Source organism: Wyeomyia smithii, chromosome 2 (assembly GCF_029784165.1).
Source record: "Wyeomyia smithii strain HCP4-BCI-WySm-NY-G18 chromosome 2, ASM2978416v1, whole genome shotgun sequence".
NCBI classification, from domain to species: domain Eukaryota; kingdom Metazoa; phylum Arthropoda; class Insecta; order Diptera; family Culicidae; genus Wyeomyia; species Wyeomyia smithii.
Window position 1 is genome coordinate 54,339,769 of NC_073695.1, and position 15,899 is coordinate 54,355,667.

The 15,899-nt window shown below is 38.0% G+C and overlaps 1 protein-coding gene across 7 annotated transcripts in view; it reads left to right on the forward strand.

The window, feature by feature from the left end:
* The first annotated feature begins 606 nt into the window (after positions 1 to 606).
* LOC129725832 (guanine nucleotide-binding protein G(q) subunit alpha) overlaps positions 607 to 15,899 on the forward strand; it is a 73,912-nt gene continuing 58,619 nt past the window's right edge. The window contains exon 1 of one of the 7 annotated variants that reach the window (XM_055682121.1): positions 607 to 845. The gene's annotated coding sequence lies outside the window, so the exon portion shown is untranslated. Of the gene's footprint in view, positions 846 to 9,583; positions 9,849 to 15,899 lie in introns of those variants that run through there. The other 6 variants (XM_055682124.1, XM_055682116.1, XM_055682117.1 and 3 more) reach the window with 6 other exon arrangements.

Genomic DNA, 15,899 nt, shown 5'->3' on the forward strand with positions numbered 1-15,899 from the left:
ATGTTATGAAGGTTAATCATATGTCGTTTTCGTTTTCGCGGTGTAGCTACACTCAAACGACACTTTTGACACCGAAAATGTTTTATTTGACTTTTCAAACTACCCTTATTCTGTCTCTCCCTACACTTTTTCTGTCCCTGACGACACCCGAAAAAAGCAGAGTGTACTGTAGGAAGTTACCGACACATTCACACGTATGTGTCAAAACTGGGTTGTTTTGGTTTTCGTTCCACGTGGTAAAGTGACAGGTAAATTTTTTCTCAGCACATTTGCGAGATGGACATATGAAATGGAAACGAGACAAAATGACGAATACGATAATGACCAAAACAAAACAAATTGATCCCATTATTACGCATACCAATGCAATGACACTGAAAATGTTTTATTTGAAGCTGCAAAATATAGCACGGAAAAAGGGTAGCTACACCGCGAAAACGAAAACGACAATAGTTTAACCCAATGATAAAATAACTATTGATTGTACAGTTTGAAGCATGCATTCAGTTTCTCTCGGGATGGCTTTAGTTCCGATCCGAGCTTGCACCAGTGTGAACCAAAGAGAAAGAGAGAGCGATTCCGAAATTTCAGCCATATTGAACAAAAGTTTGGCATTTGAAGTTGAAAGTACGAAAGCATCGGGGAGTTGTGTTCGCGACGTCTCCGTGTTAAAATTCGTTTTTGCAGCAAATGGCAGAATAAAGGGGCACCCAACTTATGGATAACAACGGAGTTGGCTGGGGCCCCACTCGAGCGCGCTGAGGTGTTTCGGGTTGTGGACGGAATTTCGGCGTTGGCAACAGAAAAGAAAAAGGGTGAAGTGCGAACCAAATCTTTGCTTCTCGGTGTGTGGAATAAATCTGAAAATTTTCACCCGACGGGAAGCGGTCCGGGCTGCGTTTGCTGTTCAATCAATTTAGTTAATTGCAAATATTTTTTATCTTAATCTTGTGTGTGCGTGTAGTGCCCATAGTTCTGGACCACCGAAAGAAGTCCGGTTTTATTGGATATTTTTCCGTCGGACACGGACAGAAACCGTGCAAGTATTCAGCGTTGTCAGATCTCTGGCGAACCGATAATTATCGCTAGAAACAAATCAAAGCTTGAAGTGTCAATAGAAACAAATGAGGGTTTTTATTTGTTTAAAACAGTGTCATGTGATTTCCCTGTTGTATGAAACGTGCATCTTAATGAAATGCAATTTTTAAGCTAGTGAAAAGCAAATCAACATTGTTACTGTAAGCAGAATTTTGGCATCACTGATTTGTACGGTCATCCGCCCGCAGCAAGAACAAATAGGAAAAAAATCTTGCAAGGAAAATGAAACAGCGAATTTAAATTCTTGAGTAGACAGTGCAACCGCAATGTCTGCCGTGTAGTAAAATCCGGAACAAACAGCCGTTTGAGTGTTTATCGAATGAAATGCAATGAAAACTTGTGTTGTGTTTAATAGGTTTCAAACGAAATAGTGCAGTGCAAATTAGGTGGAAGCAGAAATACGGTGCCACTTCCCCTCGCAGTGTTTGATTATCGCCTACCTCCTGAGCAGAACCATTTGCAAAACGCAAACGTATTCTCTGACATGCTACAAAGTGTGGTGGGTGCTTAGGTGATAGGAGCGAAGAATTAGCTTTGTCATCACGGCTTCGTCTACTGCAGCCTCGAGTTTCAATACGTTGTGTAAATCTGTGCGACCGAGAGGCTCATCAAAACCGTTTGTCGCCTCCGGTACAGGAAGCAATCGTTAAGACCTGTTCTCGGTTTACATCTATTTCGCCGAGAAATAGTTATAATTCTACTGTAGAACTGCACTTTTTTATGAAGGTTTGGAGGAGGATCCCACGTATATTGGTTAATTTAGTTTCGACAACTCAGGAAATGCCTCAATTCGTGCCTGTTTTACTTTAAACTTACAGCTATTTCTTAGCAGCAGCTGAGCCATTTTTAGCATTTTTTGGTAAAAAAGGTTTATTAGAATGGAGTTGGTATATATTTAACATAAAAGTTATGTGTAAAGCAGTATCATTCCATATTTTGCACTCTTTTTTGACGTGGGACTACGTCTTTGTTTTCTATACTGGGGAACATTCTGTGAAGTTGGAAATAAAACTGGCAAACGTTCCGTCCGATTTCGAACGGTAATAACAGCATAACCACATGTTATCATTATTATTTCATTACTTAGCGGTAAAAAATGATAGAAAGTTTCAAGAACAAATTTACGCGAACAATGAGCCAATCACATGCGAGCATGCCTAGCACAGACGACATGAATGGACATCAACCATTTACTGTGACATTCCCTATTATATCAATAGAAAAAATGCCAGTTTCCCCATCCCAACAGGTCGAATAATGTTTACTTCCAAGAACCAGTGGCATCGGGTCCACCTGTGCAACATGTGCACTGCACCGGTACCCTATTCACTAATATCCGAGCATATGCAATTATCGAAATATTATAACATATAGAAACCAGTAAGCATACTAGCGAAACCCTTCAATTTAAAGCATCAAACACTTTGGTTTGATTTTCTTATTTCATTTGAGGAAAAAGAACTTGAATAATGTTTGATGCACATGTGGAGAAATCACCCACGCGATGCCTCTGCCATGAACTCAGACTAATTTGATGTCTTGGAGGTAAAGGCAACAGTACCGTACAATACAGGTGGAACAGAGTGCCACTGGTTTATCATTGCAACGGTACACGATTTCTACTCATGTGCAATCAAGGAATTAATGAACAGTTCATCTCTTGAATATGGTTACTATAAAAAAACATAAAACCCTGGATCTTTTAGAGGATTTGCTAATCCCTTAATATACTGACAGCACTTGGAAAAAAGTCGGTAGTCTAACTCGCCTCTGTATAAGAGAGAATTATATCATTTTTCGGGATAAATTTCACAAAGCACCAATGGGTAATCCTCTTCCGCCCTTTCTATGTGAGCTTTTCTTGGCAAACCTAGAAAACAAATAATCTCTGACCAATTCGGTGGTGGAGATGTGTGGATTTTTTTTTTCTTCATCTATAATTTATTTGACACGGCACAAATACAATTTAATGTTTAACGGCGCCAATTATATCTGGTAGCTTACTTTCTAAAGTATCTTAATAACTAAAAGCAAATTTTTTATCCTCGCTGCCGACTACGAGCTGAAACTAAATCTAACTTAAAGCTAGAATGTTTTGCATTAAAAGCACTGATTTGTTGTTTGATGGTTTTCCATCGCCATAGGTAAGCAGCATATTGAATATGTTCCGCTGCTGGGCCAAGATATAACGGACTGGCATATTGGGTTATCTCCCTCGGGACCTTCAGAGATATGTGGATGATATTTTTTGTATTTTGAAAGAGGCATATGAAACTTTTTTTATATCCCTCAACAATATTCGACAAAGATATAAAATTTACAATTGAAAAAGGACAAAACAGTTTACTTTTTCTCGAAGTTGTTGTCAGAATGTCTAAAGACCTAGAAATTGAGATTTTCAGGAAGCCAATGAATACAAATTACCCACCACTCCTAGTCATTTTTTCCAGAACAAAAATGGCATCCTTTCACCACATGATTCACCTCTCAACAAAATAGCCAATATAAAGGAATTGGAATATATTTTCGAAGTTGACAGACTGAATGGTTACAATGTGGGTACCATTCAAGCCATTTTAAATAAAAAGAGGCGAGTTCAGTTTAGGAAATCTTTTACAAAACTGCATGTTACTAAGATGCGCAAGGAGAAATTTATTTAACATTTGTCTTGCCTCTTATTTCAGTGTACAGCAAAATTAGTGATGGACTTGTGATTGACAAATCATTCCTCTGTTGCCAAGCCTGTTGGTTTTCGATAGTGAAACAAACCGGAATTTGATTTGTTTGAAAAAATCATATGACACCGATCTGAACTTAATTAACATCCCATTAGCACCATCTTAAATTGGTTTTTCGTTCATTTACATCTGCTGCGAAGATATACATGATGTAATAGAGCGTATAATTTCTTTTCAAAGCGACTGGAAAGAGCCCAGTAGTATTAGGTCTACAAGGGACTCCATCCCTTATTTTTCAAACATATGCAATCATCGAAATATAACAACACTTGGATGCAAGTAAACAAGCCAGCGAGATCCAGCAGTTTAGAGCATCAAACACTTTGGCTTGATTTCATTTTTCTGGGCGTATGTTGATTGTGTACTTTAAAAACTAAATCAAAGTTTGTGCACATGGGACGAAATGAGCCACGCGACGCCCCTGGCAATCTCCTGGATAACCTCAACACGGTTGTCCAATATTCATTTCAAGATGGCTTGACAAAGTATTTTTTTTTTTAATTCTTCTAGCACCAATATTTAGTGGTTAATTTGTGGTTTCGAAATCCAATTTGTGGTAATTTGTGGTTGAGTAATTTCTGAGAAATTTTCAGAAAACTGAGTCAAGCCATCTCTGAAAATGATTTCGCTTCAAATGAATCGGACAACGATGATATATACATCAATCGAAAGCTCTTAATTTGTGGTTCACAAAAATTTAGTTTTTGTATGCGTACTTCATATTAAAATAATTGAAAAAACTATTATTTATTGGTTATAGCCCAGCTAGTTAGAAACCTAACTGAACTAAGTTTCTAAGTGGTCGAATTCGCCGATGTTGTGATTCTTTTGAGGGGGCAATTCGACAGTACATTATCGGTAAGAATGGAGTTAGCTCTAAACTATACTTGGGTTGGGTAGCTATGCTATTGGCAGAAACTGGGGTCAGGTATAAATGGTCCAGGAATAAGTATATCGATACCAATGAGCCGTTGGCCTACAGTGTTTTAGGCCGAAATATTTGCAATTCATGATGTCCCTTAAGCTGGAAGTACAAAGTCAGCAGAACAAAGAGTTAAAAGCATGAAAATTTAGTGCTCATTCGATGCTCATTTAATGCCATATCGCCGAATTTAATGCTCCATCATTTCTTTGAAAAATGCTCTTGTTTGCTAGCTTAAGAAAATAGCTAGCAGACAATATGCGAAAACAGCATTTTTAGTCTATAACGGTTATAGTTCTATAACGGTCAAAAACATTTAATGCTCATTTAATGCTCTTGAAAAGACCTGATTTTCATGATAATTTTATTGATTTTATATGAATTTTTCAAAAATATGATAATACATGAATGGCTTCAATTTATTCAAACATTTTCTTCTGAAAAGAATCAGAATCCTTTTGATACGATTAGATACCAATGAAATGCTTCCATATGCGAGCAGTTTCAATAACTTATGTGCATTTTTCATTGAATATATTTTTCTCAAAAATATTGTTCTGCTAGCTTAAGAAAAAAGTTAGCAGAACATGGGCCAGAAACAGCATTTTCAAGCAATAAACTGTTGTAGAATGGTCTTTATAATTTAATGCTCTTTAAAAAACCAGATTTTCATGATAATTTTATTGATTTTGTATAAATTTTTCAAAAATATGATAATACATTAACGGTCATTTTCGAATTACCTACATAAGATGAAATAATATTCGAACTACCTGTTACCTGTGCATACGTTAAACGGGTATGCAAAAGAGTAGAAAAATTGGGCGGTACAGCGGTACAGCTTGGAGAACTTTGTTTTGATTAGGAAAAGGAATTGCCTTAACAATTGCTAAACGGACTGGGCATTGATAAAAATTTGACATATGGTTGCCGTTAAAATTCGCACAGCGTAAATTTTTACTCTTTTCCACAGGACATGTAGCCTTTTTGTGAGAAGAGTCTCCACAAATGAGGCATTTTTGGTCCAAGTTACAGATTTTTGAGCAACTCGCCTCGCCTCCAGTCACTGACGGATGAGCAAAATGTTGTATTAGAAAATGCGAGTGAAACATGTTTGGTTACAGCTGAGTCGAACAGTTTCGCAGACCAGCTACTTGTCCGGAATCCAGCCATCTGCAATATCAAAATTGGTCAGGCGAGACCCGCCGCTCGCCTCGTTTTCTGTAATAAGCCCCAATAACAAAAAATCCCTAAAACATCAAACACCGATTACACGAAATCATGTTTTTGGAGCTTGGTTCGATCTGGTTGTACTCCGAATATTTCATTACTGCTAGTGCATTACCAGTTGCATTATGGGCAGGAATGGAATGGACTATATGGAGGCATATGATGTCATAATCGCACGCAACCATTCAAAAGCCGATAAAACAACATTAGAAATGGTACATGATACCTAACAATCACTTAAAATTGCATAAAAAAAGTTCTGCACGCTGAAAAATATTTTTTTTAAAAGATAAAAAAACAAATCGAAAAACAAACGATCTTTCCGACTTTTTCAGGACTGAAGAATTGATCTAAAAATCGAAAATCAGGATGGAAATCATATTTTTATCATATTTTCGAAAAATTTATACAAAATCAATAAAATTATCATGAAAATCAGGTTTTTCAAGAGCATTTAATGAGCATTAAATTATTATGACCATTCTACAACAGTTTGTTGCTTGAAAATTGTTTCTGGCCAATGTTCTGCTAACTTTTTTCTTAAGCTAGCAGAACAATATTTTTGAGAAAAATATATTCAATGAAAAATGCACATAAGTTATTGAAACTGCTCGCATATGGAAGCATTTCATTGGTATCTAATCGTATCAAAAGGATTCTGATTCTTTTCAGAAGAAAATGTTTGAATAAATTGAAGCCATTCATGTATTATCATATTTTTGAAAAATTCATATAAAACCAATAAAATTATCATGAAAATCAGGTTTTTTCAAGAGCATTAAATGAGCATTAAATGTTTTTGACCGTTATAGAATTGTTTTGTGACTAAAAATGCTATTTTCGAATATTGTCTGCTAGCTATTTTCTTAAGCTAGCAAACAAGAGCATTTTTCAAAGAAATGATGGAGCATTAAATTCGGCGATATGGCATTAAATGAGCATCGAATGAGCACTAAATTTTCATGCTATTAACTTTTTGTTCTGCTGACTTTGTACTTCCAGCTTAAGGGACATCAATTCATGAATGTGCACAAGTCTGTTTGGCTAGGAAATACAGGCATGGTATCATATGCAGTTTTTCTGATATCCAAGCAGCACCTAACACACTAAAAGCCTTCAATTTTATCAGGCTAGTATGGGAGTGTATCCTTTCACTGAAATAACTGGCAGAAAGAACCCAAGTATGAGGAAGGCAGTGAAAAAGCCGATACGTTAGCTAGACAGGGGTCATGTACCGATTTTATTGGCCCGGAATCGTTCTGTGGGGTGTCATCAAGTGCCTTTTAAGTAGACTTGAAAACCTGGGAACATAGGACAATACAAGAGAGCTGGATATGCTCAGTAGGGAGGGACAAAAAATAAGTTCTAGCTCCCATGCACTTTTCATGTTCCTTATGGGTCCTATAATAACCGTGTAACTTTTCAGATCGATCGGTGAAACTATATTTTTGCGCCCGATTTTTAAAGTTTCCATACGATTTTATATTAGAAAATCCACTTTTTCAAAACTTATTCTCTAGAGATGTCCAGTTGGCTCCTAAAAATATATCGATACATGATATTTTTAGGAAATTTTCCTGGAAAAAGCTCTTCTGAAGACCGTAAGGCGCTACGATGCTTGTAGAAAAAGTTATTCACCCCAAACTGATTGAATGTCTGACGAACGGCTCACTATTGAATTTTACTAGCAATACTGCTGCAGCATGCTACTGTTGCGAATTCAATCATGTGATAAGAAATGAAATCGTGTAAAATGTATCTAGGAGGCCTCGCCGAAGACACTATGAGCAAAAATTACTTCCACGCGAAATTATTTCTCATTCTTAAGCAAGTGTGCAATAGCAGCATGCTGTAGCAGTGTTGCTGGAAAAATTAAATGGTGAGCCATTCGTCAGACATTCAATCAGTTTGGGGTTAATAACTTTTTCTATAAGCATCGTAGCGCTTCATGGGCTTCAGAAGAGTTCTTCTCAGAAAAATTTCCTACAAATATCATGTATCGATATATTTTTAAGAGCCAACTGGACATCTCTAGAGAATAAGTTTTGAAAAAGTGAATTTTCCCATATAAAATCTTATGGAAACTTTAAAAATCGGGTGCAAAAATATAGTTTCGCCGATCGATCTGAAAAGTTACACGGTTGTTATAGGACCCATAAGGAACACGAAAAGTGCATGGGAGCGAAAAAATAACACCATCTCTTTTTTCCCATATAACCGTGTCCCAGTCTAATGCTCAGCAGGGCTACGCCAGTCGAAACGCTTTATAAAACGAAGCGTGAAGAAAAGCCAAAAATTGCTTAGTTCAAATAAAAAGCATAATAACTGGACTCGACACTGTCCAAATAAGCATCACCTAAAACAAATTGGTCAGTCAAATGACGAAATTTGTCGTCTCTGCGGGTTCAAATGTGAAATCGCAGAACATTTGCTCTGTTACTGCAATGCACTAATACAGCGCAGAATAAGAGCCTTTGGAACCTTTCGAGGTCTGGTCTGCAAATTCTAATGAGGTAATACATTTCATACGAAATTCAGTGCCAAATTGAGAGAAAGGGTGCAATACGACAACGACGATCACTTCCATCAATAGTGATATGTCTACCACGAGTACCTAGACTGAAGAAGAGGGATGCCACAAAAGCTTAAAATAATGGTCGCAGCGGTCCAAATCTTACAAGAAAAATTTTTGAAAAAAGAGAAATCTCTTCTGAATTGAGGGCACGTCTATTATTTCTCCACTTTTGCGGTCTTTGGCGGAAAACGATCTTCTTAGAAGTAAAAGGTTTCGAGGCTGAAAGCTTTGCGGATGACACAGTCATCTTGGTAAGAGCAAATTATACCCAGTCCAGGTGTATAAAGGCAGGGTCTCCGCATCGATCCGATGAAAGCTGTAATCGTACCTGTCACTAGGAAAAAGGAACTTCAATCTGAAAATCTTCAAACTTGGGAAAGTAGAAATTCTCTTCAGGTTAAATTCTCAGGAGTTATTCTTGTTACCAAGCTGAACTGGAATGCACATCTTGACTATGCAATCAACAGGGATGTCAGTGCATTATGATTGTGCTCCAAAATCGTTGGAAGGAAGTGGGGCTTGAGACCAATAATGGTGATGTGGATATTCACATCGATTATACGCCCAAAACTTGTAGGTCGCCTGAGTTTACCAAACATTTTCAAAACAAAACCAGTAATCAGTATGAATGGAGACTGGATACGATTATGAATAATCGAAGGTTTATGAAAAAATATAACAAATCAAAAACACGAAAAGACTTCATTTCTACCACTGTGCCACCGTGCACCGCAAAGCCGTGTGTGTATACTATGTGTACGCACGAACGGTGACGGGAAGACAATTTGGCTCAGATAAAACTTCAGAATGAAGCACTACATATTCACGGTTGGGATCCACACGGTCTGTTCTCTCCGGCTCCGGCTGTCTGTGCGCTGCATTCTCTCACTCTCTCCGTGTTGCCATCACGTACAGAGTCTAGCCAACGTGACGCTCTTGCGCTCGCGAATGGTCACCCTTGCGAAGCTCTTGCTCTCTTTCGCTTGAACCGTCGGTGTTCCAGGATGAGTGATGGCTGCTTCAGACGACCTGCCAGGATATTATTGTTTGCCACTGCACAATGGACAATAGTGAGTGCATTTCTGTGCCTAACGGATTGTTGTGTGCACACTTCGGTTGGGAGCGGTGAGGTTTGTTAGTGACACGGCCGAAAATCGGAAAATTTCACGAAAGTAAGAAGTCTAGTTTCTTAGTGGCTTGTGTGAAAATTTTGGGAGCGGCAGCAGTAAGAAATTTCGGAAGAGAATTTCGCAGGGAGTCGAATGCCAGTGGAGCCGTACGTACCGTGAGTGTGTGAGAGCAACGATGACCGACTGTTCCGATACAGTTTATTGCGTACAGTGCATGCTGGTTTGGTCCAGACACAAACAATGACTGTCGCTTGGGCCACGAACCACCTGATTAACAGTTGCGGTAATCATGCGGCACTTACTGATAACGCATACATTTCTGGTGTAAGATGCTTCCGGTTTAGTGTAGTGTGATACCTTGGTGGGACAGAATGAAAAAGCATGTTCAAGATTGCAGATCTGTGAGCACTGGTTTGATCTCGTTACTTGCAAGACCGGGTGAATCTCGGTAGTGTTTGTGTGACTTTTCACGTACATATTCTCTGGCTCTCTCGATCGAATGAGACAAGAGCAGTATCGGGCTGAGGAAGATTGCCAGAGTAGAAAAAAATGCTACTACACATCTACAAATGGAACCTGTATACATAATTTGAGTCATCTGAACCACCCATAGGTTACCGCTGACCGAAGTTGAACCGTCTTTCACGGGTTGGAAACTGCATCCGAAGAAGTGCTGGAAGATTTTCAGATATTCAGATGCGTCTAAGGTTCGGTGGTTCTCAAGATTTCAAGAAGATTTTTATTTTTCTTCTGTTCCGAACCATTCCATTGAAACAAACAGAGCTATTACGACGTGTGATTGGTGAAGGAAAGGAACGGAAACAAAAATCAATAATGTGTCATCGTATATAATCACACAGTTCCTTTCGCGTCCGCCTTTCCACCCGGGCTGGTATATTGCAACGTGAGCAAATCTAAGAAACCGGAAAGAAGTGTTTCTTGATAACTTGGAGAATGGTATTGCTACAGGAACTAGACCACTTTTCTTTTGTGGTAGGGTGAGAAATCGTCTGCTTGAAATTATTTAAAAAATATTGAAATTAGTTAAAAAATATTCAAATCAAACAGTCAAGTAATATAGTTTAACTTCAGCGATTAGGTAGGAGCCAGAAAAATCACATAATTCTTTTCACCGATTCCTGATTGATAAACTACTCTTAGCCCTGTGGATAGAATTTTATTATGTTAGAGACGGACGGATACTGACAGACGCAATGATGGGTACACAATTTATGATCGAAATTTAAAAAAAGTATATTTATAGCGACAGTCATGAGTAATGTTTTTTGAGTTTAGGGTACTTTTTAATGAAAGTGCTGTTGTGTCAGATGGAAATAGCAAAAACTAAACTGTTTGCGATGTCGGCTGTCTGTCTCACCCCGTAAGTCATTTAAAATTTCTGCCGCTTTATGCATGTTGCTTTTTGCACCTTATATTAGGGGATTGTTGTACTATGAATAGACGACCTACATTTTTCTTCTGCAAAAAATATATTTTAAAATGTTTCATCGTCAATTTATTATAAAAATAAAATAAATACTCATTTCATTTCAATGTTTTAGTTTTATTAATTACCTCAAAAATGCGCCCCTGAAAAGTTTAGTATCACCTGGAACTGACAGATATATCTCGGGATCGTAACGATCTAAAAAGTTGCGATCTCCGGCAAACTTTTCTAGATGGAAAAGGGCTTACCGATGGTAAACAGTTCAGTGCGTAATTCCATCACTACGTGACGCTAGTGTGAATGCAATTCTTCGTATTTTAATCTTAACTCATCCTGCGATTTTACTTCCTAGAAAGTTGTAATATTTGGCAAATGCACAGTGGGCCAAGCAAAAATGTAATCAAGGAAAATACATGGTATTTCATATAATTTTAGGACGATGAGCCCGAATTTGATATTATTTCTGCATGAAAACGCGTATTTTGTTGTGTAAATAGTGCCTAAACCTGCCGAATAAATTTAACTCTGTTTTGAACACAAAAACGTAATTTTTAAATTCCGGCTAATTTTGATGAGTATTACGATGAGTATATGGGGCCGTTCCTAAACCACGAGGTCATATTTTGATCAATTTTTATTTTTGTGACAAATCCTATGCGAGATAAATTTTGCTCGTATGGCAGCTGATTTCACACTTACAATGGGTTTTGACTCCTTACTTTCAGTGATTTTTCTATAAATGGTAGCCTGAATCATATCGAACGAATGTGTAATTTTTATTCTTTTTTTTTTTAATAATTAAAAAAAATTAAAGTTGACTAAAATATTTCATTTTTTCTGCATTTTGAGCTGAAACTACCGATAACAAAACGATTGAATGACATGAGATGGGCAAATAGTACAATCAAATTTTCGGTTTTGTAGTGCTCCTAAACTCAAGAACACATTTTAAAAAAATTATGTATTGGCATCATCATCACGAGGTTCCTGAAATTCTGAACCCAAGCATCAAAACATACTCTCAGGAATATTGTCACAAATTTCGACGAACTGCAGAATACAATTATCATTTCTTAGAGGGAAAAAATTCTCTAAATATTCTATCACATTTGCCAATTGGTGACAAACCGCAAACTTTCCGTGACACTCATTAATTAGGGTAACTGCTTCTATATTCATCTCAGTACCTATATTCATCTCATCACGCCTTTTTGATCAATTTATCGTCAAATTTAACCATATTTTCAACGTTAAACTTTCAGCCACTTGAGAAAATCGGGAAGCAAATATATTTACTTTCAAAAGTTTGTAGGAATTTGACGGTAAATTGGACAAATGAGAGAAATAAGATGAATATAGGTGCACCAAGCTGTTGAGATGAATAATGGAGCGATTACCCTATTAGGTCGTCTCAAATGTCGTGATAACTTCAACCGATTCTCAATTTTGGCTAATACACATCTTAACGGATAAATCGACCATGAATGCATTGTCTTCTCTGTAACACCAATCACAATTCTTGATTGGGTGAAAAAACATAGAAAATCCTAATTTTGTCGCAATCAGGGTGACCAGCAAACCGGGAAAACCGGGAATTTGAAAATGAACCAAGAAACCGGGAATTTCAATACCAAACCGGGAAATTTGGATGTTCGACTTAAACATTATTTTGGTTTACTGCATGTTATAAGTTCAACGTGATATACATTTTCTGCTATCTCACTAACACTAAAAGGTTGCAGAAACTGTCCAGTTGGTCTTGCTGGTATAAGTTAGTCAATGAAGGGTATTACGGTCGAAAAAAGGTCAAACAAAAATATGTGTATCCGGATTTGTTCGCAGCATACCACTCCTTGGCCTTTTTCCCGTAATGGCAAGGTGCTAAAACTAGCCAAAACAAAAGGAACAACTGTGGTGCCTATTGGCCTATCACACGAGACATTTCTTCGCAAACTTCGACAACTCAATGTATTTAAAAATTCCCTCTTCCAATTACCGTATAATATTCCGCTTGAAACTACTGGCCACTTTTGTCGTCGTTTTTGCGGCCTTCGGATTTCGATTTGCCCCCGATCCTGTCTTCCTGGCAGTCGACAAATGTTCTCCAATCACTTTTATTACGTTGGTGACAATTGATTTGGCCACATTCAACAATTTTGTCAATTTGCGAGTAGTTCAAGTTTTCGCGATGCGCGACCAAATTTTTTGCCTCTCGCTTCGACACCATTTTCACGACCGAGGAGCAAATGTCAAAATCAAACATAAGGCATTACACACATCTTGAAAATGATGGATCTAGACGATAAAAATAATATGGCAAATTGAAGTTGACCAAATTTTGACCGTAACACCCTTCAGAATCGTAGCGTTAGTCCGCAATTATTCTGTACACTAACGGTTGGTTTTAAGTCACTTTCAGCTAAAGAAATTGCTCTGTGCTCTTGCTTGGATATTGAAGGTGCTTTTGATAATGCGTCCTGTTCTTCAATGTCTAGTGCAATGAGTAAAAAAGGATTTCACACGAGTATTGTAGCAAAAAGAGAAATCACTTCTGAGTTGGGAGGCTCGTCTATCACGGTAAGGGCAACGAAAGGATGTCCGCATAGAAGTGTTCTTTCGCCACTTATGTGGTCTTTGATGGTGAACGATCCTCTCAAAAGCTTAGGAGCAAAAGGTTTCGAAGTTGTTGGCTTTGCAGATGACATAATCATCTTGGTAAAAGGAAAGTTCGACGAAATAGTTTCGGAAAGAATGCAGGAGGCTCTGAAGTATACCCAGTCTTAGTGTATAAAAGAGGGTCTCAGAATTAATCCGACAAAAGCTGTAATCCTACCTTTCACTAGAAAGAGGAAATTCAATCTATAACTCAAGCTTAGAGGAGTAGAAATTCCATTCAGTGAACAGGTTAAATACTTGGGAGGTATTCTTGATGCCAGGCTAAACTGGAATGCACATCTTGACTATGCAATCAACAAGGCATTATGGTTGTGCTCCAAAACCGTTGGAAGAAAAGGGTGAATATCCACATTCACATCTATTATACGTCCAAAACTGACCTACGTTGCGTTAGTGTGGTGGCCAAAAACCAAAAAGTCCACCACTAGAACAAAGCTAGATAAAATTCAACGACTTGCGTGCATTGCTATAACAGGAGCAATGAGCACCCCATCAAAAGCTCTTGATGCAATTCTTCATCTGCTGCCGTTGTACGAATACGTGCAACTAGAAGCAGAAAAGAGTCCCTTGAGGCTCAAAAGAACAAATCTATCTTGTCAGGTGTTCTTGTGGGTCACCTAACAATACTGAATTTTTTTAAAAGAGGGCCATGATATTCTCTACAAGGTATGCAAAACGTCGCGTACTGACTGGGAAGTCGGAGTTCCTGATGTCCGTCCCGGTTCAACGATATTTTTCACAGATGGCTCAAATATAGGTAAAAGAAACTGGTGCAGGAATCTTCGGCCCTGGAAATAATGTTTTAGTGGCAATGGGACACTGGCCAACAGTGTTTCAAGCAGAGATTTTTGCAATCTTTGAATGTGCGAATAGGTGTCTGGCTATAAAATACAAACATGCAAATATTTGTATTTTCTCTGACAGTCAAGCAGCGCTGAAAGCACTTGATGCTTATAAATGTATATCCAAGATTGTCTGGGAATGTATTCTCACATTGCGACAGCTATGTCAAACAAACTCAGTAAATTTATATTGGGTTCCAGGACATTGTGGCATTGGTGGGAATGAAAAGGCAGACGAACTTGCAAAACAAGGATCTAATTCACAGTTCATCGGTCCAGAACCTTTCTGTGGTATATCAAACTGTGCAGTGAAAATGGAGTTTAAACGCTGGGAGGAACAAAATGTGATAACCAATTGGTTGGATGTCAAAAAGTGTTCCCAATCTAGAAGATTTATAACACCAAACGAGATTAATCCGAAAAAGCTCCTAGAGCTCAACAAAAGATGATATCTGTCGATTTTGTAATATGGAAAGCGAGACATCGGAACATCTGCTGTGCAGTTGTGGTGCCTTATTTAAACGCAGATCAAGGTTTCTTGGCAGCGGCTGTTTACAGCCCAAAGAGATTTGGTCTTTGAATCCTGGGAAGGTGATTGGCTTCATAAACCATATTTTACCTGACTGGGAGCGTGTCGGTGTAGGTACCTGATCACTCAACAGTAGTGGTCATTGTATTTTGCAAGGGGACACGTATAGCAATTGACTGGGATATATTACAAAAGTTCACTTCAATGGACAACGATTCCCTAAGGCTACTGACATACTGAGGCGTCAAATGAAGCGAAGCAAGAAGCGTCGCAAAAGCGTCCGAGCTACTTCTTCGAACGTCTATATGAAACGCTCAAACCGGTCATACTCAAGCGGCAACGACGCGTCGGTAGAGGCGGCGAAACAGAACGAGTAGTGTTTTGACGCGCGTATACTTACGCGGTAATACCTTGTTCAGACAAAATCTTCATCGCAAAGTGCTTTACATTTGCTTTGTTTTGGTTTGGTAATTGAAAAAAAAAAGCAAATAGAATACATTTTCGGTTAACAAAATGTCAAAATGTATAAAAAATGTTAGTGCAGTAATACCATGTTCAGACTAAACCTGATATCGCCAGGTGCTTTTTATTCGTTTTATTTTGGTCTTAAATATAGAAAATATCGGGAAAAATTTTCAGGTCGTCAGGAAAATAACACTGGTATTTTTGATTGATATTGCATGCCTAACATACTGAACAGATATCATAAACT